The sequence below is a fragment of the Triturus cristatus genome, chromosome 5_2, assembly GCF_964204655.1.
Source record: "Triturus cristatus chromosome 5_2, aTriCri1.1, whole genome shotgun sequence".
Classification (NCBI taxonomy): Eukaryota; Metazoa; Chordata; class Amphibia; order Caudata; family Salamandridae; genus Triturus; species Triturus cristatus.
This window is the reverse complement of record NC_140588.1, coordinates 15,985,077-16,011,684: the sequence shown is the minus strand read 5'-3', so window position 1 is coordinate 16,011,684 and position 26,608 is coordinate 15,985,077. Positions and strand designations below refer to the sequence as shown.

The 26,608-nt window shown below is 42.6% G+C and overlaps 1 protein-coding gene across 12 annotated transcripts in view; it reads right to left on the bottom strand.

Annotated features, from left to right (window-relative positions):
• The window catches only part of CTNND2 (catenin delta 2), a 3,222,299-nt gene that overhangs the window by 779,107 nt on the left and 2,416,584 nt on the right, over positions 1-26,608 (bottom strand). The gene's annotated exons all lie outside the window — the stretch shown is intronic.

Here is a 26,608-nt window from a genome sequence, read left to right as displayed (position 1 = left end):
CCCCGTGTATGCTGCTCCACGTAAAGCTTGGCTGGCACCGGTTTGCAGGAACATGGACACACATCTGTTGAATGTAGCACTGCAAATATTGTGCACTGATCCCTCAGTAGTGTATGCAGTGTCAATGGTAAAGTATCTAAGATGGATCTTGATAATCAGAACTAAGCTCCTTAAAGCAAAATGACGATTGTAGGCCCCTGCAAATTTTACCTACGTGCCACGTCCACTCCTGCCAGGTCTTCTTTTCATTTTTTTGATTGTTTATAATGTTTTTAACCTATTTTTATCTGATCTTTTTTTAAAATTTGTGGTATAGGGTTTTATTGTGAAATGCTTTCATGACATTTATTGTAGAATAAAACTTAAGTTGACTGATTCAATGGTAGTGTGGTTACTGAGATAAGCATGCTGTTCTAGCTTGTAGTAGAGGGTTTAGGTGTGGTTTTAGGTATGGAGAGGAGAGGCAATAAAGGCCAGGGGAAAATGAGAAGCGGAAGCAGGGGCAATGAGGAAGAGGGGCAGAATTGTGGCGGAGAAGGTAGTGAAGAGAAGTCGTGGAAGAGATGAGGCAGAATAGTAAATATGGAGGAGGGAGGAAATTGGGGAAAGCTAGAGGAGGGCAACTAAAGGTAAAATTGAACGAGAGAGAAATATGGGGAGGAGAAGGGTAAAAAAGAAAGTAGAAAGTGGTTAGGATAGGAGGAGGAAGGAGGGTGGGGAAAGGAATGTGCTGGCAACATTGTATGTGAGATTAGTGATGCAGTTATGAATAGAAGATTTTATGTCATGGAATGGGATAGTGTGAGACAGAGAACTAGAAGCATTAGATCTGGAACAGGAGAGCGTAAGGCATGGTATGCAAGAGAGTGGGGCGCATGGTTGTGGGTGGGGTAAGCATGGGGAGTGATGCAGGAGCATGATAGGACGTGGTGATCTGTTGAAGTGGCTGATGTATGAAACGTTGTAGGCGAGGTGTGGTGAATTATGGTGTTGTTTAGGGCAATCTATTGGCATAAGAGGGTCACTGTAATGAATGTCTGCTTGAATTATAGGTGTGATTGATGGTGTGCGGTGATATAACGGATGGGCTAGTGAGATGTGATATTGGGTGATCTGGCCTGAAGTGCATTATGATATGATTTTGTTTGTTGTGGTATGTCACTATTTAGCACAATAACCAGGGTCGAAGTGTAGTTGTAGGGGTGTAGTAGTGTGGTGTGGCAGTAGGCAATCTGGAATGGAGGGTTGTACCAATGTGCTTGGTGGTGAGATGGGGCACCGTATGGTGCTCGGTGGTGTTCTAGAGCGCAGTGTGAAGTGACCACAAATGGTGTTTTATGAGCAATGAAGCAGTGCAGAACAACCCACCTTGGAGTTTCATCTGAGATAAAGTAGTGGACTGCAATGAGTGAGGATGTCTTCAGTGGGATAGAGGGTGTGCATGATCTACTGTGATTTTCTGTGCTAAACTGTTCTGTGGTATTCAAGGAGCTATGATGTATTTGTATTTTGTATTTGTATAGGCATTTATAAGGCGCATAAATCACCCGTAGGTTTCAAAGCTAGGAGAGTCAGGTATGTTTGTTGTCATGCTGCACGAAGTGGTAGGTGCCCTGTGATCTAGTGTTGGATTGAGTGACAAGCTTTGAGTGATAAGGTGACTAGAGGTAAGGTGTGTTATATGCTAAGGTGTGGTGCAATGCGGTACAACATGATTTGCCACTCTGTTGGTTGCTATCCAGTAAAGTAATGCAACATTTTTCAGCTCTGAAAATCCCATGTTCTGTGCTACCGAAGCCCGACTGAGTTGTAACTTTTGATGCTGACAGGCAGTTAACATGCCTTTCTCTCTCTTGATGCTCAATAAATGAAGAAAACCAGTTTTTTCTTCAAACAGTTTTTTGCGAAACCCTAAGTCATGTCTTGTTTATAGAATTACCATACCGTTAAACAATATTCAACATATTTCTTTCATTTCATGTAGGCCTTGTTTCGATCACTGGTCAGTGCAACAAAGGTATGTACAACACATAGCATTGCTGTGTGAGATGCATGACATTCTATTGTGAGCGTGGTATGCAAATCTGTTGTTTGTTAATGAGTGCAATAATGCCACATTTGAGAGGGGTGGTATGTGGTATTGCCTGCTGTGGATTTGTGCGGTGACATGCAGAGTAGTATGGCTATGTACTGAGTTTCAGTTGTTGAGTCATGGTGAGGGGTAAAGACGGATGGTGAGGAGATAGTGGGAGAAGGAGTGTGGAGTGAGGTATAGTGAAAAATGTGGGGAAACAAATGGGGTGATAATAGGTGTAGTTGGTGTGGATGGCTTTGGACAGTGTTATCTGAAGAAATTAATGTTGTAAGACGGTAAGTTGTGAAATGTAATAGATTGTGTTGTTCTTCAGGATGTCAGTCTCTTCCTGTATTCCACTCAGAACTGTGTGAGGTTCACATTGTACCACAACGTGTTGCCTAATATAGCAACATTGCAAGTGTTGAAATGTTTTTTTTGGGAACATGTATTTGTGTTTGCTATTGATACAAAAGCTTTTGATCCGCAGTATTAGAACATTGAAAAGTGATGGAGGGAAGTAACTGGTTACCACTCTGGGTAACATGCCACTCCACCCTTTATGCTCACTCTGCAGAGATCCATATGGCAGAGGGATTCAAGATGCATACACCTGATGAGAACGAACAAGGTTGAAATGCATCTGAGCGATGGAGGTTTTTTGTTTCAGAGGAACAGTAGCATAACCGTTCTTGATGAACTGTACCTTTTGGTGTAGAGACAAGACTGATTGACTAGGGTTGGTCCCTATTTGTAAGGTTTGAATGCGCTCAAAGTAGTAATGAATGGCTTAATTTCAGTTAAACATTTCCATCTAGAACTTTTGTGCTGTCTGAGCGTGCCACCGTGAGTGTTCTGGGTGTGCCAGTCTAGGGTGCTGTACTCAATTTGCCATGGAGAATCAAGCTACACCTCTCATTTGAGGCATAGCAAGTTCCTGTCTGGGGGCTGGTTGTTTAACCATTGAGCTGTGATGTTGCCTTGCAGTTCAGACTGGACTGTCCCTTTTGGAAAATGGGGCAAAAATTATTTGGATATGATTGATCCCTGTCCGTAACATAAGTAAAGTGAAAACAGTGGTAAGGTATGCACTCACTGTAATTACCTGTGGTTCACATTAATGTAAGTATTATCATCCATTATTTGTATGTTGGGAACAAGTTATAAATACAAAAAAAGGTGAATCTGAAAATAGAATGCTCTTCACATTTGCTGCTTATGAGCTTTACTGTATCTATTTCCAATATTAAAAAAACACATAACCAGAATAACATATTGGTTGCTCTGTGGCAGGCCAGGGCGATCTCCCTTGCTCCCAACACAAAGTTTTAGACCTGCTCTTTACATGTACAATGACCCATGTTACAGTGCAGGTTCATTGTCATTGGGAAATTTCCAATTTGCATGTGACATGCCCCATAGAAACTAGGAAAATACCCTTGCTGAATATATGAGTTATTGATTATCAACTTCCTCTGTATTCGAAAGTGCAGACACAACACCATACATTGCACTGTGAGCCCAGGGCCAGATCGTTCATTGGTGCAACTGAGTAATCTCACAGAAGGCATAGAAATCTTTTGCCACTATGGTCTGTTCTGGATTGCCCCATTTTTTGCTTCCCATTCTTACTTCTTCCACTGAGTTAGTGCTTTATTGACTTTACTGACCAGTTCTAAAGGATTGTTTAATCTACCAAATATTAGTATTCAGATTTCTTTAGAAGGTAATTTGTCGTGCCATTATTTGCAAAATTTCTTATTGAGAGGTATATCTCCTAGGGGTGCGGAAAAAGGAAGTAGTAATGTCTATTATGCGATTAAGAATGCCAATTATTCTACGTGTACACCATTGCATGCAGTGCATTATATAAATGCAACAACTGTGCTAACCAACGAAACCAGCCCTAAACTATTTTACCGGAAACCTCAACTCTCATCTGAAATGGAATGAATCAGTTTAAATATTAAGAAAGCTATTCGTGTCTCAAAGCTGAGTATTCAGCATACACTGGAATTCTGTAGTGAGGTGCTTTGTGAGGGCTCCCTTGAAATATCAGTACTGGGATACTGGTACATTTTGTAAATAAGGATATAGGTGTATTGAAAAAGCTGGACATTTTTCAGCACTAGGACACAAATGCAAACTGAGGCTCAAGATGAAGTGTGTTGTAGGATTAAGGTGTTAGTGCAATTGACAATCCGTGAGTGATACGAATAAACAAAGTTCCATGGTTAGAGCTCCGTAGATCTCTCACTAGCGATACACTAATGAACAGAGCAGGTTGAGATCTAGATGTATCTTGAGAGCTCTCTGGATGTCTCAACAGCGGGGTAGTTTACCTGCTGTAGGTTACAATAGATGGGCATTAGAACAGGTATATAAGTAATAGAGTATAAAAATTAGTATGAAAACATTAATACAGTATGTTGAATGTGCAGTGAATAGTGTAAACGTGACGTTAAACTGACACGCATTTGAAGGTGCAAATTGGCTGGAGCCAATCACTGTTATTCATGTAGGCCGCAGACAAAATCCTAACAAGTTTTTGATAGTCAAAAAGAAGCTTGATATTGCTGACATGTACACAACTTGATTTAGCTGCTTGACCTTAGAGTGACATTCTGAGTGGTGTTGTCATAACTGCAGAATTTTCTCTTTTACCAAAAAGTTATATTTTACTATGCAGCATTTATTCTTAATTGTCATGAACTTCCTATTTCCTAATGTTTCATAAACGAATTGAATAAACTAGCTTGTGCATTTAAACAATAAATAACTGTTGTTTAAATTTAAAAAATGCATTACCTAACCATGATTTGTCCTTCAGTAAGTAGTTCATTGTTCCCACTGTGAAACAAGTATATAGAAGGTCAATGGATATGAAAAGTCAATGGAAACTTTACCTGATGTCTCTAGAATCTAACCTCGCAAGACTGACTGCAGCTAACAGCATGATAAAAGTTTAATCCACATGTATTTCCGTGGGAACGGAGGAGATGAACTTCCTTTCCAATGAACCCTACCTTCTTATTGGAGGAGAAAGCTGGCAACAATGTTTTCAATATGTGTTCTTGACTTTTATATTAGTGAGTGTTCCTAGGTAGAAGCAGCCCACTCTCTTCTTTTCTTGAAGGATTTACCCAGTCTCAGACTCTTGATGGTGGTAGCTACTGCTGCTACTGTTTCCCTCCTTTATCTGACTTTTAGTTGGATTTTGATGGTTTGCTTCTGCAACTGTATTTTAATCTGAGACTTGGCTGAACCTTGAAAAATGCTCTTTATGGGAAATTCTGATTTAAGTTGATTTCAAAGCTATATGCTCTTTGATTTCAATCTTCTTTTCCATTTGATTTCAAACTCTGGGTTCTTACTGAAGTAAATTCCGGTCCTGATTTATAGATTAGGGACCTTATTTCCTTTATGGAACTAACTTAAATGTATTGATATTGATGACTGATCTGTTCTAAACAACTTTTCTTTATGATAAGATTTCTGTAAACGTAATTGATTGATGGACTCACTGAAGAAAGATACGAAATAAACAGATCCTTACTATTCTGTTAATGAAAAATATAACTTTAAAATGACAAAACAACTCTCGTTTAACTGTAATTTATTTGAAATGTCTGAATTGCTCCTTGACTCCTAACAAACAATTCAAAGGTCTATTGCACAAGAAAGAAAATATTATAGCATGGGAACAGGGCCTTAGCACTGGCTAGACATTATAATTTGGCCCACTACCATGCTATCACAAGTGTCTCAAAACTGGAATGCCTCAGTCATGGGAAAGTGGTGTGTGGTACATCGCGGAAAGAGTGACATGAGAACCCTATAAATGTCTCAGCACTTGATGTCAGTCCAGGTCAGCATAAAGAGGTGCATTGTGATCGCACTTTTCTTTCCAGTGGAACACAATGTTTAATAAAAGGCACTTCTTTTCTTGTCACAAAAATCTGAAGGCCTGTTGTTCACCAAGTCTTTTGTATTGCAAGAATATTTTTTATAGGCACAAGCAAGATTCACTGTTAGCAAGAACTGCAGTTGGCTATCTTGACAGACTCTAAAGTAGTAGAGTCATTCACTAGTTGCTCTTCAACACTGGCTGCATAAGCTGTTTTTAGACAATATATCGGAAAATGTGTTGCAATATGCACCATTTGGCTACACTTTTCCAAAATGTTCCTGGGGGGAATGGGGATCCCATAAACCCTCTTGATTGAACAGTACTCACTTGCAATGTGTGGCTTAAATTAATTCTACAAGTTCCCCACTTTAATACGCCCTATTCTTCCCCCAGTATACTTGCTGAAATGTAATAACGTTAGAACAAAGAGCACTAGAATCATGTTATGTTACATGTCATGGCAGATAAACAGCCACTGCAAAGCTGAACTGACAAATCATTTAGAAGTTGCTTCTAGAAACTGAAAAAACTGCTACAATTGAGTCAACACTGCCAACGAGAACCTAAAACCACCCCTGTAATGTAAAAAATGATCAACAGAATGATGGACAATGTGGTTCCACCTGTCTTCCGGAGTCGGTAAAGGTCTTGTAGACTGGACAAACATTTCAAATCGCAGTGCAGCAGTACGAGTGCCTCACCAGAGCTTGAGGTGAAGGAGAGGCGGAACAAAGACTAGACAGTAAACACCTTGCCCATCACGGAGATGTCAGTGTGTGTCTGCTCTCAGCTGCCACTTGTACTGCTGGCACAGACAGCTTTGACAAGCGGATTTCTTTCTTTCTCCTGTACAGCTGGAGATTCAACACGTTTGCTTCCAAAAACATTTATTATTGGCGTCAAATAAATATTTGTGTATTGTATATCATTTGGATAATGCCTAAAAACACACGAACTGTAAAAAGATATGCTGTCTGAGGTCACATTCCTGAGACTTAGGGCCTTACTACAAGTTTAGCGGTCTTTGGCTGGGATCGACACCGTCGCTGTCCCAGGAAGACCGCCAAGCCTGTGGTGCACCCGCCCGCCACATTATGAGTTTAATCCAGGGCAGGCGGGCGATGCTGCAGTGATCTCACGGCGGTGGTATGTTAGGCTCATTGGAGACCCTAACAAGCATATTGCCGCTGTGAAAGAGCCTGTAAAATGTTCCAGAACAGTGTAGCATACACCATGTTGTGCATGCCACATCGTGCAGGAACAAAGTGCAATTCCATGGGGGCACAAAATTTGCCCCCCTGCACCACCCTCATGGCCAGATTCGGCCAGGGGCTGTTAGGGGCTCCTTACCTGTATTTCTGCCACCCTTTTCATGGCGGGGTCCCGGCCATGAAATGGGCGTTGAAAATGCAGGTTGTAATATGCTCAGCGGTGCCGACATCAGCACCCCCAGCATATTCAGGCCCTTTGAAGACCGCCGCCACAGCTGGATCCTTGATCCTGGAAGAAGAGGCGGTCTTGTGGTGGTCTCACTGCTACACTCGTAATAGGGCAGAAGAGTGGTGGTGGTCGGACCGCCACCGCAAGTACGGCAGTCCAAGAACCACCGTACTCATAATAGAACCACCGTACTCATAATAAGGACCTAAGTGGCCTTTTCCCACATCTGGAAGAGAATATTGAAAAAAGAAATAAAGAGATGGGTGGAAGGCTTAATTTAATCTGTGGTAAATTAAGTAGTAATTGTAAGTAGTGGTGGTGTTGTTTGTAGTAAGTGGTGATGGTAGTAAGTGGTGATGGTGATAAGTAGATCAGTAGTAGTGAGTGGCGAAAGCAGTAAGTGGTGGTTGCAGAATTAGTAAGTGGGGGTGATACGTTGTGCAACTTTGGAAGCAAATACATCCAAGTTTTAGACCGTTAAACCCTCTGGCACAGGGGAAGGTTTAGCCAATTTACCCAACCAATGCAGGGAATCTGGTGGACTGTAAGCCACAAACCTCCTATGCATTACTTGAGGATGGTGCGTACAGGGAAATAATCAATTCTGTGAGACTAATAGTAAGTTCTGAAACTCTTTTTAGTATGGATGAACAAACACAAGAAATCCAAACTGTATATTTAAAAGACTTCACCGAAAAGGAATGTTGTAATCTAGTGCATATTATATGTCTGGAAGTAACTGTAAAAATAAACAAAATGGTAGCAATGAAAGCAATTAATGAACAATATATTAAAACAAATTGCAACGGTGTGCTTGTATCCAATAAATCACTGGATCAAATGATGAAATCAGTCTTTGGTAAGCAATGCCTCCCTTCTAGCTAAACTTTCTTAGCGCCAAAATGCCCATCTGAGTTTTCGTTGGTCGCCTCCAACAAGCACACTTAGCTGAACAACAGAATTGTTCAAAGTTAGCTTCTTTACTTTGAGAAGGTTGTTCTCTGTCTCAGTTATGGCATTCTTGAGCTGGTAAGGGCCTGGTTTCGAGGAGCTGATGGCCTTTAACAAGTATTTTTACACAACAGCTCGCATGAAGTTCCCAGAATCCACGAATATAAGTCTGTATTAGTCTTAAATGTAAATACACTTCTGATTGGTAGGCAAGAGCTAGTGATGAATTATGTAAAATACAAAAAATTAGCATATGATTTATTTTGCACATTTCCTAAATTATACTACACAGTATAACTCACATTAATACACACATTCAAACAATTGATGCACTAACTACTATAAAGTAAATGCATGTTTTATACGTGCAATTATTACTAAATGAAGCACACATTTCTGAATGAAAAATGTGTATTTAAATACATAAATATATTAAATGTAACGGGGGACATAAGAAGAGAACTCAAAGCACACATCAGTGGTGATGGTAGTAGTCATACCAGTAGTAGTTGTCAGTGGTGGTGGGTCTTATTATTGAGTGTTACAGGGTGCTGTGCATTGACTCTTGGTAATATTCGGGCAATTGTCAAGGAAAATACTATTTATTGGTAAGGGGATTTTGGAGTCAAATTGGATAAGATTGGTGAACCGTGCCTGAGATTCCTCGCTCTCGGTCCCTCTACGGTGATGGTTTCAATTAAAACCAAGTCTGGAAAAGTCGGATTTCAAAAGGTTTCTGAAATTATAACGGATTAGGATGAGATTTAGGTGTAGGTCTGGACATTTCAGATTTTGTGTGCTTTTACACCAAGAGATCTGTCTCCATATATCATTATTTGAACAAAGAATGGTTGATCTGATGACCAGACGTTGAATGAAGGTGGAGATGTAAAGAGGTGCAATATAATTAGGCCTGCATATGGATTTTTCAGACGAAGAGTGATGGTAGAGTGGTTCGAGGGGTCCAGATAGATGTCAGAGTATGGAGCCATTTATGATGTTATTTGTGTCTGCCATGAGAGGGTGGAGGAGTTGTTTGCTGTAAGAGGCTGAGAAAGAACAAAGCCATGTTGGTGTTTCTGTTTTGAGTGCCAGGCCATGAACGTCTGCAGTTTCAAGATATTTGAAAGGGGTGCATATGGCATATGATTGGGGGCCTCAAGTATGCATTTCGTACAGTAGACCTTTTCAGCTCTCTTGATGACTTTGGGATAGGTTCTCCTGTGATGCATCCAGTGGGGGTTTCTTCACTGGCCTGTGACTTATATCACTGCCATTTCATGTTTGTTTCAGTTGGAACCGCTTGTTGATCATTTTGTGGCTTGTCTTTAGGGTTCCAACCTTGGCAGTAGCAAGAATATCTAGTGCAGCTGCTTTTTTGAGGTACATGCTGTTGAGCAGTTTGATGGGGTGAATATTTAGGGTGTGACAGTACTACAGGTACATTTGAACACTTCAGTGTTTATATGACTGAATAAGGGCAGCAGAACTGTAGTCTAAGTTGGAGAGATTTTTCTAGATTTTTCTATGAGAGATGTCACCATGCCTGTGTTGCCGCAAGGAGATTAGAAGTCCAGTGTGTGTCCAGTTGTACATGTTGGGGTGCTTTTTAGCCTGTCATTTATTTGCTCACTGTGCCACCTCAAGCAGTGACCAACCTTTTGCACATGGGCTTAGCTTCTGTTCTTTTAAGAACACTCTAGGAATACTCCACCTCAAAGTGGTAGGCCACAAATGGCTGGTTATGTGGCCCATGGTGATTTCTAGTGCCTGAAATTAATTCAAGCATTCTATGAATCACTTTTTGTGCTACTTGAGTCATCCTCAGTAGGAGGAGTATGTCTGACAAGCCTGAGCTTGTGCCATAACAACATGCTGCATCTAAATGATGAGGGCCAAAAGGCCATAAATTGACGGGTTGCTCGTGTTCCATATGGAGAGGGCGTGGGCTGGCAAATTAGACTGGCCTGCCCCTATTAAGGCTGGGACATGACTGATTGCATTTTAGTTGGTCCGTGTCTCTAATGCAGGGTGTAAAGCAGGCCTCTGCGGAGCGGAGGTGTAGCCTCTTAGGGGCCTATACCCCTATGGGGGCCTCTATTCAGCCCAAGACCACTGAATAGCTGTGAGATATGGGAGACCCAGTAACCCCATCACAATTTTCAGGAGGGGCCCACCATTCTGCATTACACTACTGTGCAATGGTACAGATGAGCTACATAAAACTGATGGATTGGTTTGCTTTACAGACCACAGGGATTACCATTGGTTGATATTAACTCAAGCATTCCATTAATCGCTTGCTCTGTCTCTGGAAGAGAACATCTGTCACTCTACACCACTTCGATTCATGCCCAGAAGCGACGGTCGACTGGTCAAGTTACTGATCAGTGAACCTGAATACTTGAATTCCAATCTCAGTTTCTGCACTTGACTGTTACGTTATCCTTACTCGGTGTCTTTGTTTATACACATGTATAGTAGTGTCCTAACTATAATGTCCCACCGAGGCCTCTACATGACATCCTGGTCTACACTATCTGGTTGGAACCATGCCCCACTGTTACCTTCAGAATGCCATGCCCTTGATAGAATAAAAACGCTCTCTATACGTAATAAAAATTTCTTTTTAGAGCTACGTATGCACAATATTTTTAAAGTAAAAGAAACCACTGTCTACCAAGCAGCTTTACAGTGACCATTTCTGTACTTAGGATATATTTCGCACCGAAATAATTTTACTGATCTTTGCATAGGAATCGTGAAGGAAAGATCAGCTCCGAAGGAACACCATCAATTGCATATACAGCATGTCTACATCAATCTTTTTATGTCAATTCCAACATGTGTGGCATCAGGTTTTTTAATGTTGTATGTGTGCCAGGTTATGTGTCCTGTATATTTACGTTGCAAACTCGGGCAGTTTATTGGTGTATTTTCACCTATTGATTTGGTGGATTTTGCACCAGCGTTTGAACAGATTTCCTACCACATTTTGTTGAAAACTGTGCAGATCGGTAGTATGTAGCCGTTGGCTTTTCTGCCATTGTTGTGACCTATCAGTTGATGTGTTCGGCACATCTACTGCAATATAGGCTTACATTGATTTACTGTCAGATTTTCATTTGCACACTCCTCTGAGTCAGGGACAAACTGTTTCAAAATTCTGTTTTGGTGCTTTATTCCCCATTCACACCCTTGATTTATTTGTTCAATGTAACCACTTCCGTCTGTCTCCTGTTCTCTGCATTATTAAAAATATATACTTTTCTTGCACAAACCATCTATTCTTGACATGGCAAGTAATCCCAGCTTGAAAGTGTTCTAAATCTCAGCTGGCACAGCACCTGAATGCATACAGCTTTCCCAGCACCTTCAAATACATTTGGCTCTAAATACAGAATGTGAGAACTCGCCACACGTTTTCTGAAGCTATTCCTTTTAGGAATATAAATCAACAGTGGAGTCATCTTTGGACAAAAAGAGTAACGATTATACAAATGGACAATGGTGCCTGTCTATTTTACACTGGCATGGACACTAAGGGGTTGAATATGATGGCGGGCGGATCGCCATCACAACCACATTTACCCCCGCCATATTAACATGGCGGGGGTACCGCGGCGGACGGAAAGACCGTCCGCCGCTTTTCCGCCGGTCTGCAATGGTTACGATTGCCAGCCGAGCGGAACTTGGGAATAACATGGTGGCGGTGCCTGGAAGTCACCGCCATCCATATTATGATGCCTGGCGGTTCAGGCCTTTCCAAGGCTGGCGGGAATTGCTTTGAGGGCACGTTGCGGGCCCCCAGAGGGGGTGTGGGTGGGTGGGGGGCTGCACATGGCTACATTGCCATGCTCAAGGTGGCAGGCACTGCACGGTGCCTGTCACGTTGTGCATGGCAATGCACAGCATGCCTCTTTGGCATTCACCCGCCGCAATGTTAGAGATGCAGGATGCGACTGCCAGGGTGGCGGTTGCATCCTAATTGGCGGTGCATGACCGCCGCACCCCTGGTAGCCGGTCTCAGCACCGCTTGGGTGCCATCCTAATGAGGCCCTAACTGTCCACTACAATTTGATATTTGCATTAACCCAGCTGTAAAACAATGCAATTTTTGCTCTGATCAACTAGTGAAAATGGTATCCCTACACAGGAGACCACACAGTAATTACAAGCACTGTACATATCTGCAACAAATGACATAATCTGCTTGTTCTCTTTTCAATGATGTTCCCCACAGGTGACCATCATATGAACGGTATTTGGACAAAATATTGAGGTTTTAATATAGGTAGACAGAAATATCAGAAAAAAATAATTTGATACAAAAATATCGCAATGCAGAAATGTTATTGTCAAAAGTTCCTTTTTTTAGGTAATATCGTTGTTAAGGATATTGTTTTTAATATTGTTTTCAATATCGTAGTTGTTAAAAATAGAATTTTTTTGAATAGTTTAACCTCTTCGCTGCGGCGCAAATTCCGCCGCAGCGTGCTGAACATTCCAATCGCGGGCGTGGTCATGACGGCTCCCGGCCCACCGTGACTCATGACGGCCGGGAGCCGTCATGAGCATGGAAGAGGTTAATGTGTTTAGTGGCTATTATAAATTTTATGTGTTATTATTGTTTCTATAATTGTTTTAAATAGTTTGCAATTTAAAGTGATTTAGATTTTTTAATTTAATCGCTAATAGTAATTTATGGTGGCGTAGCGGGTTGTTAGGTTTGTAGGGGGATAGGGTGGGAAGTTAATTAAGTAATAATTATTAATGAATGAATCATTTTTAAGTAAGTATGTGAATGATATTAATTTTGTTCTATATTTCATATTGATTGAATAATTTTTTTTTTTAGGTGCAGGTTGCCAGGTATGTAGGGGTATAGGGTTGGAAGTTAATTGAGTAATCCTTAAATATAATTAGTTAATCATTTTTATTAATATTTTAATTGATTAATAATTATATATGTTGTGTAATAATTATATATTTTAGTTATATTTGAGTGTGGGCTGTTGGGTTTATAGGAGTATAGGATGGGAAGTATATTAAGTAATAATTAATTAACAATTAACTATGAATGGCTAATTATGCAATTGATTATTAATTATGTAAATTTTGTTATACTCATTTGTTTGAGCTATATTATAGATGTGGGCTGTTAGGTTTGTAGGAGTATAGTGTGGGACATTAATTGAGTAATAATTAGATTTAAAAAAAATTTGATAATTCATTATTAAATTGTTTATCAATTATGTAATTTGTTTAATTGTTTTTAATTATTTATATCTATATATATATATTTATGTAAATGTATATTGTTTGTATTAGGAGTTTTAAATATTTGTTTTATTTATTGGGGTTATTTCAAACAAGTCATGTGTTTGAAGTGAAGTACTTCCCCCACTGTTGAACAGACAGGAGTAGCGATAGTAAATTTAACCCTTCTGAAGTCCAACATTTTCCCTACTGTAGCGCAGGTCGGTTGGTAAAAATCTTTATTATTTTTTAGCCACATGTCTATAAAACAATGTACACACATTGGCAATAAAACCCCACGCCCCATCCCCGCCACCCACCCAAATCCTATACACCAGCTTTTTAAACCCATCTACGCATACCCACCACGCCAAGCCACAATAAAAGAAACAGCCTGTTTTCGGGTTTGCCATTTTAGCCCTCCTCCTATATAATCGACCTGGTTCTGCCAGCCCTAAGCAATAATGATCTCTAACAATATTTTGCTAACGCACAAGCCACATCAAAAATTCCATGTTCGTGAAAAGTGCCAGTGCCTCATTACGATGACATATATTATATTTTAAAAACAAATGTTTTAAAATCTAACATCATAATCTATAAAAATGCACATATTCTAGCAAGAGACGCACATTAAAACTTACAACATGTAAACTACAGGTGCAGTTCTTTCCAGAATCAAAAGCGTGTCAAATTCAACCGATTTTAAAAATCGAAAACTCAACGCCACCTGATATTTTAGTAACAGCATACAAAACTGGGGACATGGCAATTCGGCTATATAAGGGTACATCCCACGATTATCCTAGGATTCCAACATGTAGCTCGCTGAGTGTTTTCTAGAAACATCACAAAGACCCACTGCCCTGGATTCTCTCCTACAGGCCACTCTCAACACCCCCTCTGAGATTTGGTATGTCTACATTACACTAAGGGGCCGATTCCGATCCTGGAAAAATTTTACCCGTACGAATCGTATCCGGATTTTTTTCCGTCCGAATCGTACAAGTACCGTACAAACTGGCAAGTACGATTCGCATGGGAAAAAATACATACGAATCGCATTGGGAAAATTCCCCCACACGTCCTCGGGTCGGAAAAAGTGCCCAACACGTCCCCGGACGATTTTACGTACGAATCGTAAAACTGAAGTCCGAGCGCGCAAGTACGATCCATCCCGTCCGTCCGATTGTACAACTGTATGGAAAAAACACCGCACGGAGCGAACTTCAATAGCAACCATGGAGACATGTGCCCGCATACGCGCCGTCCCCCCCCAGCCCCCCGTATGTATGCGCCGTCCCCCTAGCCCCCCGTATGTACGCGCCATCCCCCCAGCCCCCCCGCGGATGGACGCGCCGTACCCCTAGCCCCCCTGCGGATGGACGCGCCGTACCCCCTGCCCCCCCGTGCATGTACGGTGCAGACCCCCACCCCACCCCACCCCCGTATGTACGGTGCGGACCCCCACCCCACCCCCGTGTATGTACGGTGCGGACCCCCACCCCACCCCCCATGTATGTACGGTGCGGACCCCCACCCCACCCCCCATATGTACGGTGCGGACCCCCACCCAACCCCCCGTATGTACGGTACGGACTCCCACCCCACCCCCCGTGTATGTACGGTGCGGACCCCCACCCCGTGTAAGTACGTGGGGGGGCTAAGGGTACTGCGCGTCCTGCCGCGGGGGGGCTAGGGGTATGGCGCGTCCATCCGCGGGGGGGCTAGGGGTACAGCGCGTCCTCCCGCGGGGGGGCTAGGGGTACGGTGCGTCCATCCGTGGCCTGGGGGGGGTGTTCGGCGCTTACATACGGGGGGCTGGGGGGTTGTTCGGCGCATACATCCGGGAGGCTGGGGGGTGTTCGGCGCGTACATACGGGGGGGCTGGGGGGTATGGCGCGTACATACGGGGGCTGGGGGGTGTTCAGCGCGTACATACGGAGGGCTGGGGGGGTACGGCGCGTACATACAGGGGGCTGGGGGGTGTTTGGCGCGTACATACGGGGGGCTGGGGGGGTTACGGCGCGTACATACGGGGGGCTGGGGGGTGTTCGGCGCGTACATACGGGGGGCTGGGGCGTGTTCGGCACGGACATACGGGGGGGCTGGGGGGGGTACGGCGTGTACATACGGGGGGCTGGGGGGTGTTCGGCGCGTACATACGGGGGCTGGGGGGGTACGGCGCGTACATACAGGGGGCTGGGGGTGTTCCGCACGTACATACGGGGGCTGAGGGGGGGTACGGCGCGTACCGGGTCCCCAATTCCGCTCGCATCGCGGCGTACTTCGCTTTTCCGGCACTTTTTGGGTGCCGTAAAAATATTGCCGTCCGGACTGCTGTCGGTTCGAATCGTACTTCCTGGTTCGTGAAACGCAGCCTGAATGCGTCCCGACGTCACGTCGGTGCTGTCCCGGATCACATTGGTATGTACTTTTTCGTCGTTCGGTGTTTTCTTACGATTCGTACGGAAATGGTGTTTCGATGCGAATCGTACTTGCATGTTTGTAATGTTTTTTTCCCGGGTACGAGTCGGACGGAGAAAACGCTCCGACTGACGGTTCGTACCCGGTTTTTCCAGGATCGGAATCGGCCCCTAAATGTTTCCATTTTCAGTGCTCAGTGGGATTCTTGAAGATAGAGACCCATTATATCTAATTCTACTTTAGCCCAATTCTGGTGGTGCAATTCCTGAAGGATTGAAAGTAAGCTACAGGTGACAGAGCTTTTCCCACAGTATAGTGCATTCCACTAGGTCAAATGCTGAACCAAAATGAGATTTCCTGTCAAAGTCAAAACAAGCTTTATTCGGTATATAAAAAATATCCATAAAAGCATTCTACATAATAAAACATTTCTTCATATTACAATCCCCTTTTTCCCCCCTCTTAAAAAGATTAATTATAAAGGATACATATTTCATTTTTGATGTATAAACACCATATTAGTCAGTAACATTTCGTGGGGTATACAGAATTACGATGATCTTAAAAAGGTATTTGAAATAAGACCCAAACATTTGATCAGCTAATCAATCTTATAGACAAGTGATTCCAAATATGAAAGCATTTTCCTTCGCTTAAGTGAAGGAAATTACCGCATTACACATCGTAACATGATCTAATTTACATATAAAATAAAAAGCGGTTTTATAGGAGTACAACTTATTGGAAATAAAAAGTGGGCGCAGAATTGATTTCCTAAGATCCCTGTAAAAATTGTAAAACAGTATAAAGTGCAATGTGCTTTGGGCAGATTTACCATCGCAGGGGCACATTGGAAGGTTTTCACTGCAGTTGCCCATCTTAGGAAATGCTATCTGAAAATGCGATGTTCGTAGCCTTAGTCTAGTCAAATAAAATCTGTGTTGGGTATTCCTAATAAATATAAGATAGGGTTGGGTGCCTAATGAAAAGGGCCCTTCACAGTATGATCTACCATTAGATTTAGTACATAGCCCTGCTTCCCTTTTTATCTTCCTAGACCCGAGGAGTCTCTTTTTAAGCTCCCCCTTACTAAAGTTCTCAATAATCAATGGGTCTTTAAAAACAGGATTCACGTCACACTCAATCAGGAGATAATGGACATATTTTAACCATGGTATCTTCTTCGAATGATCAAACTAAGACAGTCATATATTATTTCCTTGGTAAAATGGGTTTCTTCCTTCGTCCAAATTCGATGCCATAAATTAATGGTAGATACGCTAATCAAATTGCTTAAAAAGGGAACATCTATTTCTCTATGGACAATATAAGTAGCAGTGGAATTAGGGACTGATAACACCCTACGCAAAAATGTATTTTCCATTATTTACAATATAGAGGTATCTGTCATTCCCCAGAGGGCACCACCATAGCATACCCCAGATACACATTTACTCCCATAAAGTTTTAAAATCTCTCTCACAGGCTTATTACCTATTTTTTGTGAGACTCTAAAAATAGCCTCACTTGTCCTTAAAAATTTCAATTTGCTTAGATTAATATGTGCATTCCAAGTAGCTTTACAATTAAAAAGTAATGCTAAATAAGAAAAGGTTGAAGTCCTCTCAATGGGTGCACCTTTTATGAAGTGGGTACTACTTTTAGTTTTACATTTTACGCAGGTCATGACAAGGGTTTTAGATAGATTAATTGCTAGGTCTTTATCAGTCATAAACTCGGTAAAGTCAATCAAAAGCTGAAGACCATTTGCAGTCCTGGAAATCAGGACTGCATCATCTGCATTTAATAAAATAGGCGTTACGCGTTTACCTACAATAGGGGCATCAGCTTTAAGACCCTGCAGCAAAAAATCAACTCCATTAATATATAATGAAAATAAAAGTGGTGCGAGAACGCAACCTTGTTTAATCTCTCGGGTAACTTTAAAGTGCGTTGTGCATTCCCCTGTTGGTCCGTATCGTATCTTTGATGTTAAATAGACATAAATTTGAGACAAGAGACTAATGATATTAGTTGGAGCAACCATCCCTTCCAGCGTTTGCCATAACATAGTATGGTTTACTAAGTCGAACGCGCTGGAAAGATCAACGAAGAAAAGATGGAGAGAACCCTCCTTTGCATGTGTGTATTTTCCTATGAGTAGCTCCAAGTTTATACATTGCTCAACCGTTCCGATTCCCTTTCTGAAGCCATATTGTGTTTCAGTTAATATGTTCCCCTCCTTCACCCAACACTCCAACCTAGCAAGTAAAATTCTGCCCATAAGTTTGAATGTGGAGTCAAGGAGGGAAATCGGTTGATAACATTTAGCACTATCTCTATTGGCCTTTTTAAAAATTGGGATGATCACACTTTCAACCCATGTTGCTTGCAACGCCCCATTAGTAACAGCATTTAAACATTTTTATAAAATGGGGTACCAGAAATCAATGTTATATTTAAAAATGTCTATCGGGACCCCGTCTGGGCCTGCCGCCTTCTCACTTGCACTATCGTGTAGGGTGGTTCTAATCTCGTCTTTAGTAATTATATCAATCTTGCCAAAAGTTAGCAAGTTTACGTTACCGTCCTTGTCCTTATTATTGCAACATTTTGTGGGGTTAAAAATTCCCTCAAAGTACAACAACCAGTCCTCTGGAGACACCACAGTATCAATCCCTGCAGAATAATCATCTTTAAAAAGGGGTTGATCTATGGTTTGCCAGAAGAGAGTAGAATTTTTAGTTTCGGCTGACTGGACCAGGTTTTCCCAAGCCATCTCTCTTATCTCTATTTTCCTGGCCTATAAAGCTTGTTTCTAACATTTTCTAAGGTTTCTGATCTTTCCACCATTTCTAGGTTTAACTTTCAATTCATCCTTCAAGGCTCTATTCAATTTCGAGCATTCCTGATTAAACCATCGTGGGCCGAAATCCTTATTATTCCTTTGTTTCGTATTTATTAATCTCAATGTTTTCTCTATGCCCATTGTAATATTATTAAAAGCAATAACAACTTCGACATTATCAGAAGATTCATCTAAGCAGATTTTAATGTCGTGGTCGCTATTTTCAATCAAGTTTTCCATAAAAAGGACGGGATTAACGCCAGACCACTTAATAGAAGTCCCATTTACGCCTTGGGCTCTTATATCAACTGCCAAAGGGCATTGCTTTTCCATAGAATATAAACTCGATTTTAATGTTAACAGTATGGGGTGGTGATAGCTAAATAGGCTATGTACAATAGTACAATCATTCACAAAGTGCCTACTGTTCCTAGATATCAGAAAGTGATCAATACATGATGAAGATCTGGCCCCCTCATAAGATTTCCTGTCATTCCCATTGCCTTCTGTCCAAAGAGCCCACAGACTTAAGCAGTGGTCTATGCAGATTGGCCTTGTTTAAACCCTACTCGTTCCACGGGGAAGAGGCTATTGGTATCAATCCAATTTTTCAAGGTCTGTAAAATCCCCTTCGAATATAATTTAGCTCCAACGTCAAGTAAACTTATCAAACGCAATTTTTTGGGGGTTGTTCAACTCCTTTGTTTGTGAATAGGCTTAATGATTGCACCCTTCCAACTCAGGGGGAAATTACCTATCCAAGTTTCAAAAACAAAAACTTTGGAAAAAAGTGACCCCACCACCCAGGATTTTATTTTATTACAATAGTGGGTAGAATGTCTGGGCCTGCTGCCTTAGTATGCTTTAAGGAAGTTATCAGTTTCACTAGGGATTGTTCTGAGAAAAACCCCAAGAGATCCTCCCTCGGAATGGGCCACCTTCCTCTGTCAAAAACCCCTCTGGCCCTATAAATATTACTTAGGAATGTGAGCCAAGCGTTCCACAGGACCACACACCTTAGTTCTTGTGACTTATTGCATCCACTCTGAACTAACCTCCAAAACTTCTGCAAATCTTTGGCCTGGAGGGTGTGGATCATCAAGTCCCAATTTGCCTGGTAGTAAATACTTTCTTACTACTAATCAGTGCTTTATATTCCTTTTTAATGTCGCCAAACCTTTCTTTAAAGTTTGGAGTCCTCAAGGAGAACTATCGTCGGTCTAGCCTTCCTCAAACATTTCTTTAGATCTAATCATTCTTTATCAAACCAAGGCTGAGGGGAAGTCCAGTGGGGGCTTTCTTTTAATGCCTCTAGATTGCACTGCCTAACCATTGGGATCAATCATTTTACTGCCCCAATGATAGTCTCACAGTACCAATCCAACACGTTGCTACCTAGCTCTACTCCCAGTCCTAGATCTTTAATCTCTCGAAATTGTTTTAAAAGCGCAATATATCTATCGTCGATTCCAGTTGTAAAATGATTTGTAGAGGCTGGAGTGGAATAGTAAATAGTAAATTTAGTCCCTCTGAGGTCCAAAACTTTCGCTAGTCTTAAATTGTATTTTTTGTACGGGTGTTTTTTGGGGGGTTTTACCTTTGTAATATTTAATTTACTGTCAAATTTAATTATTCAAGAAAACCTTAAAGGTTATCTCTGGCTGCTACAGCACCCTTACTTCCAGTGCCTCTACACTGAAGAGAGAGATGTAAGTAGGGCAGCTAAAGTACTTGCTTCAATAAAATAACAAAAATGTAGACTGCATGTTCATGGTGTAATGCAGACACATGCAGCCCCTATCGTGCGGGAAGTGGGGGACAACTCTTCAGGGACTCAAAACCTTTGGGAACCTCTTCAGCCCAAAACCAATGTATTTCTGTGAGATATGAGAGACCTAGTAGCATATTTACAATAAAGTGGCGCTTCGTCAATTTAGAAACGCAGGGCTGCACCATATATACTAGAATATGGTGCAGCCCTGCGTTTCCCCCTGCGCTGGCAGTAACTTAAGCTGCCTGGTGCCAACGCAGGCACGCTTGCACTATAGTGCAAGGGTACCTGTGTTGAGGGGAAGATTGTTTACATGCAGGAAGGCCCCCCTTCCTGCACATAAACAATCTTTAAATACTGTTTTGTAACTTCTATGTGTGCTGCATTTGTTTTAACCCCTTGAGTGCCCCGCCCTTTCCACGCCCTGTGCCGGGCGTTTCATTAGCGGGCGGGGCTCATGACGAGATAGTCTCGTCATGGGCACAGCGCAACCGCGGCCCATGACGAGACCATCTCGTCATGGGCACTCAAGGGGTTAAATGATTGTTTATGTGTAGGAAGGGGAACCTTCCTGCACATAAACAATCGTAGGCAATTTGCTGTTTCTCTGTGTGCTGCTAAAGGCATTTCTCTCGTTTCGCCTGTTTAAGACCAGGTTTTCCCTGGTCTTAATTTTGGCGCTGCCTCCTATTTATGCTGCCCTTGTAAATAGGAGGCAGTGTCAAAATCAATGGGTGTTGGGGTGGAACGCCCTCTGCAACACCCATTGCCCTCCCCTTTCACACTAAATACAGCGTGAAAGGGTGCCTTATTTACAAGGCAGCGTTAAGCCATGTTAAGTGGCTTAACGCTGCCTTGTAAATAAAGTGAGGCCCCTGTCGCCGACACAACGTCACTGAAAGTGACGCTGTGGTGGCGATAGGAACTTGTAAATATGCCCCTAAGTGCCCCTTCTTCATGTTTTGCAGGAGGGCATATTTATTTTTTGCGTTACACCACTGATATACTGGCTCACAATGCCAAACCAACATGCACCTTCATTCGTGGATCTGAGTGGGCAATGCAGTTGTTTGTTTACATATTCAGGTAGATGCTGGGATTTGAGCTCAATTTTGCAAAGTGCGCTCGTGCATAATCTTGAAGCGAGTAGTGCTAGTACTCAATTCGGTTCTTTAAAAATGTAACATAGCACTGGCATAACTCCTTCCTTTATCATTTATGTGTAGGTATGTTTTCCAATTAATATTCCACAATTTCGGTTTTTGAAACCCTTGGACGATAGATGACATGGTTTTCCCTGTTTTAGCATCATTGCTACAATGGGAATCAAAAGAGCACTAAATTGTGCCTGTCTTCAATGCAGATTGTATCAGGGCCTATCATTGCATGCAGAGGATGGTGGTTTAGTCACAACAATCTGGGAGACGCTGGATCATCTCATACCCTACAAATACAAAGGCTAGCGCACATAAGGAATACATATCATGCACTGGGGAGGGAAAATTTGTGGAGCTCAGCCGAAGATTCTAGTACTGTGACCCAAAGAAAGGCATTAATTGAGAACTACAGAGAGCTAAAAATGACCCAGCTATGGAGCTCTTCCACAGGGAGCCTATCACAAAGGTTTATGGATATAAAACTAGTATATCGGCTAGAACCAGTATTGGATGATATCCAACCGCTCCTCGCAAGGAAACTGTACATCCAGTTCAGACACTGGAGACTTCCACTCCGATCGTTCACCACCAAGTGGTTGGGCAGCCGCAGTCGGGACTGTCCCGTGTGTCCGAACGTGGAGGAGACCAAAGTGCACGTATTTTTCTTTTGCCCTGCCTACAGGAGGCCTAGGTACCGCTGGCTGGTCCAGCTGTGTAAGAACATGGGCCTCAGACATTGTTCTGAGACCCTCAGACTGTTAAAGTATGATACCCAGATGCCTATAGCTTTTTCTATCTCACAGTTTTTGTATTTTATGTGGCATATTCGTAGCGCTATTCTGAAAACTGAGTCAATGAGGCTATAGGCCAACGAATGTCCATTATCAGTCATTAATGATTTTACTTAGAGGACAGGCGCGTTTCCCAATTTACGTTGCCTGGATTCCCTTTTCTCGTCTTTTGTGTTCTGTATATAACTAGGTTTTAAAGGATAATCTAATAACAACACCACGTTTTATCTGACACTGCTGCTAACTTTCTGTATCTGGCCTTTTGCTTGTTAATCAGTGCAACATGCGATTGTCCACATAGGAATACACTTGGCCACTTTTTCTGCTAACTAGAAATTCAGAAAGATTGGGAAAACTATATTGCCTCCGGACACCCTTCTTTTCTAATCATGTGTATTATGTAGGTGCCTTTTCCCTTAAGATAATGCAAGATATCTTCTTTATTTTAATCAAAGCACTATCATGGCTAATACTGCTATCTTGATCCAACACTGCACTTTATCTGGACATAAAGTAAGGGAAAGAAGTGGTAGTCTCCAGAACACACATACAAACTAGGACTATGTCCGGGGACTTCTTGTAAAGATGTAATTTTGTACTTGGTGATTTCTTGTTTGATCAGCAAATCAAACTGTGTTATTTATCTTTTAAGATAATTTAAAGCATGTTGACAAAAATTTTACATAATGTATTATTCTTTTTATGTGCTTTTAAGGTCCTAGTGGCCGAAATAAAGATTTTTGACTGACTGACAGACAAAGGCATAGAGTTCAAGTGTTTTTGCTATGTTACAACTACCTGAAAGCAATATCATTGCGCTGTTTTCCATGCCTAACGTCTGTAAATTCATTTTTGTAAAAAGTTGGACACGGAGGAAAGCTTATGACAGGTTGAAACAATGTCAAACCAAAGAAGCAAAGAGGTGTGATAGCACTGTGGCATGGGGAATGATATAACAGCAGTATTTGTGGCCATCTGTTCCATAAAATCATCATCCATACTCTTTGACTGAAGGAAGCCAAGTACAGCATAAGACAAGTATTGCCTGACTGCAAACACACTGACAGAGGCGTGTAGTAGATAAGTACCAGTTGTTTCTCTAGTTGAAAACAAGTCCATGGCTAGTGTATTGGGATATTCATGCAAATAACACAAATAACAAACAGTCTTTAAATCCAACTGTTGGGTTTCGTTGGTAGTCAGCTAAATTTGTGAGCAGATGCATCATGGCCCTAGGCAAAATGTGCTCTCATAAATAAATAAGGCTTAGTTTAAAAAGCAATACAGAATGTCAATTTACAAGAATGAAACATTTATCAGACTAACACATATATTTGGTTGCTAGATTCCAAGACCTCATAAATCCTTTCCGCAGAAGGTTATAATACAACTGAAACAGATTATTTTTTAGAGACCTCCATAATACAATTTTTATTGTGTGAAATTAATCAGTTTCATACATACAGTGAGCCAGAAAATGTTCTTTAGTGAGTGTCCCCTCTTCTGCCATTTAGCCAACAGCCTACAGGTCCTGGTGTTAGTGATATACAGATGATTATATTGCAACTTTACCTGCCTTATTTTATTTTGAGTGCTTGTAATGGGAATATTTCTCATTAAAGCCTCAACACTTTGCCATGCTCCTCCAAGTAAGGAAAAATACATCACATTGTGTAATTTCTCAAAAACACGAGATTACATATTTTCCCCAATCTGTAAACTGAGCATAGCACGCCTTTGTGTCTGCACATACACCACCAACTTCATAGCCACTGTCCACGACAATGACATTTCTTCCACCCTCTTCTCCTCTATCTTGCAGTGGCTTTTGACACAGTGCACCAACCATCCATGCTCCCCATCTTCTGGACATTACAGGCTCTGCACTTGAATCCTTCACCTCCTACCTAGCTAAATGATTGCCTCTACGTCCTCTAGGCACCTGGCCTAGACTTACCCTCTCTTCACTCTTCAAAACACTTTCTTACATGGCATCATCCTTTCTTTTGGCTTTTCCTATGATTTCTCTAAAGACAAAACTCAAAATATTATTTTTCGCAGTTTTCTCCTACTATGTTGAGGCCCGTATAACAGGCGACCTTACTTTCACAGGACAATGGATGGCTCCGAGGTCCCTCATGATCTCTCACAATTAACCTGTTGCATCAGTCTCTTACTGTAATTCCAACATCATCTCCCCTCCTTTCCTCCCTTTCCACACTTCCCTACATTTAGGATTAATTAAGTCAACAATACACAGTTGGTTTAAAAAAAATCTCTACTACTTCCACTGCAGCCAGGTGTTCACTACTGATATCATCATTATGACTGGCCTAGTAGGGGGTGTGGCAAACACCTGAGCATTGTGGACGTCTAAATGTGGAGCTCCTGGGCCCTGCAATCCAGCCCTAACCCTCCACTTCTAACACCATTGACGGCCCTGCCAGAGGTGAACCGTGTGGTGGGGCAGTGTAACCCCATTGAGGGTACAAGCTTCGTGTCGGCGACCGACTAGACGAGCGTGCAGGCGACCGCACCACACGGCCATCGTGGCGGGTGGTGTCTGACCCCGTGAGGGGGTGTCAGCAGCGCTACCCTTGCTGCTTTGCGGACATATTGGGCCCATCTGAGGTAAGAACATCCAGGGTCACACGGCTGCATGGTGACATCCCACAGAGGGAACGAGGAGTGGGACTACGTCTCCCCGGACGGCATGGTTGGCGGACGCAACATATAACTAAGATGGCAGGTGGCATCTACCTTGGCTAGTCTGTGCCGGCCGGTGCCCGGCGGTGACCTCTGTAGCAGCCTTGCCCTCTGATGCTGACCATGGCAGGCTGTGGAGGTGAGTGGGCCCATGCGTCTGGTGGGTGGAGAGAGAAAGACTGTCAGCTGTAATACTTTCTGCTGCGTAAAAAGGACAATATGGCAGGCGGGGTTTCCAGACGAGAGATCAGCCCCAGTAACTGACTAGCGAGAAATGATTTCAACTCCCCGGGAGGACACTCCTCAATGGTTTGACGTAAAAAGCTAGGTTGTGGACGCCTGCGATAGTGACTGTCCCTTATGCTCCATAACTTTGGTAATGCATGACTACGGACCTTGGCTCCTGTGATGGCCTGCAGGGTGAGGTGGGGCCCCAGTGAGCGCATGATAGTGACTGAGACAACCCGTGTGGTGACTGGAGGCCCCCCCAGGCCCATCACCTCTTCTACACTCTCCCCTGTTCAAGGACAGAGGTTCTTTCCAAGGGTATTATTGTGCCAAGAGATTCATGAGAAAATTGGTAAGGCTACAGAAAACTGTGCCTGTGGGCCCACGAGAGGGGCTTGAGTGTGATAATAGTTGGAGCATTGACTGCCAAGAGAGCCCAGTCCCACTGATAGAAGGACCTGAGGTCTCTGTTTTAGGGGGTTTACCTGTTGCATGGACCCTGAAATCTGCAAGTGTAGGCCGGGATGATTCAACTCCATCAACCTCCATCTGGGGCAGTGCGTACAGTGGAGAATGAATACACTGGTGGAGACCTGCTGTGTGAGTCCCCAGGTCACAGCGCAATGGTGACAGGGTGTTGGCACACCAAGGCAGGCCAGGAGGCTACTATGTGAGAGTGAGCCAGGCTGGACGTAGTTACTAGAGGGACACAGAGTTGAGGCCCATTCATCAGTGAGCAGCCAATGGATGTAGGAGGAGGGGGTAGCCCACCCCCCGTTCACATACATTGTCCATCATGGGTCGCACCAAGGCCAAAACAGACAGGTCAGTCTTGTCGGTTCACTCCCGGTCACCCCCGTTTGGATCACCAGCTAAGACCGAGGATACTGACGTAGCGTTCTCCAGTGCGATGCCTCCCCTGGATAAACTGGACCTAATTCTACAGGAAATCAGAGAATTGCGTCAGTTGAAGGTGCAGCAACTATGGGCCATTACCACAGATGTAAACCTGTTAAAGGATGAGAAATGCAAATTATCCAACAGGG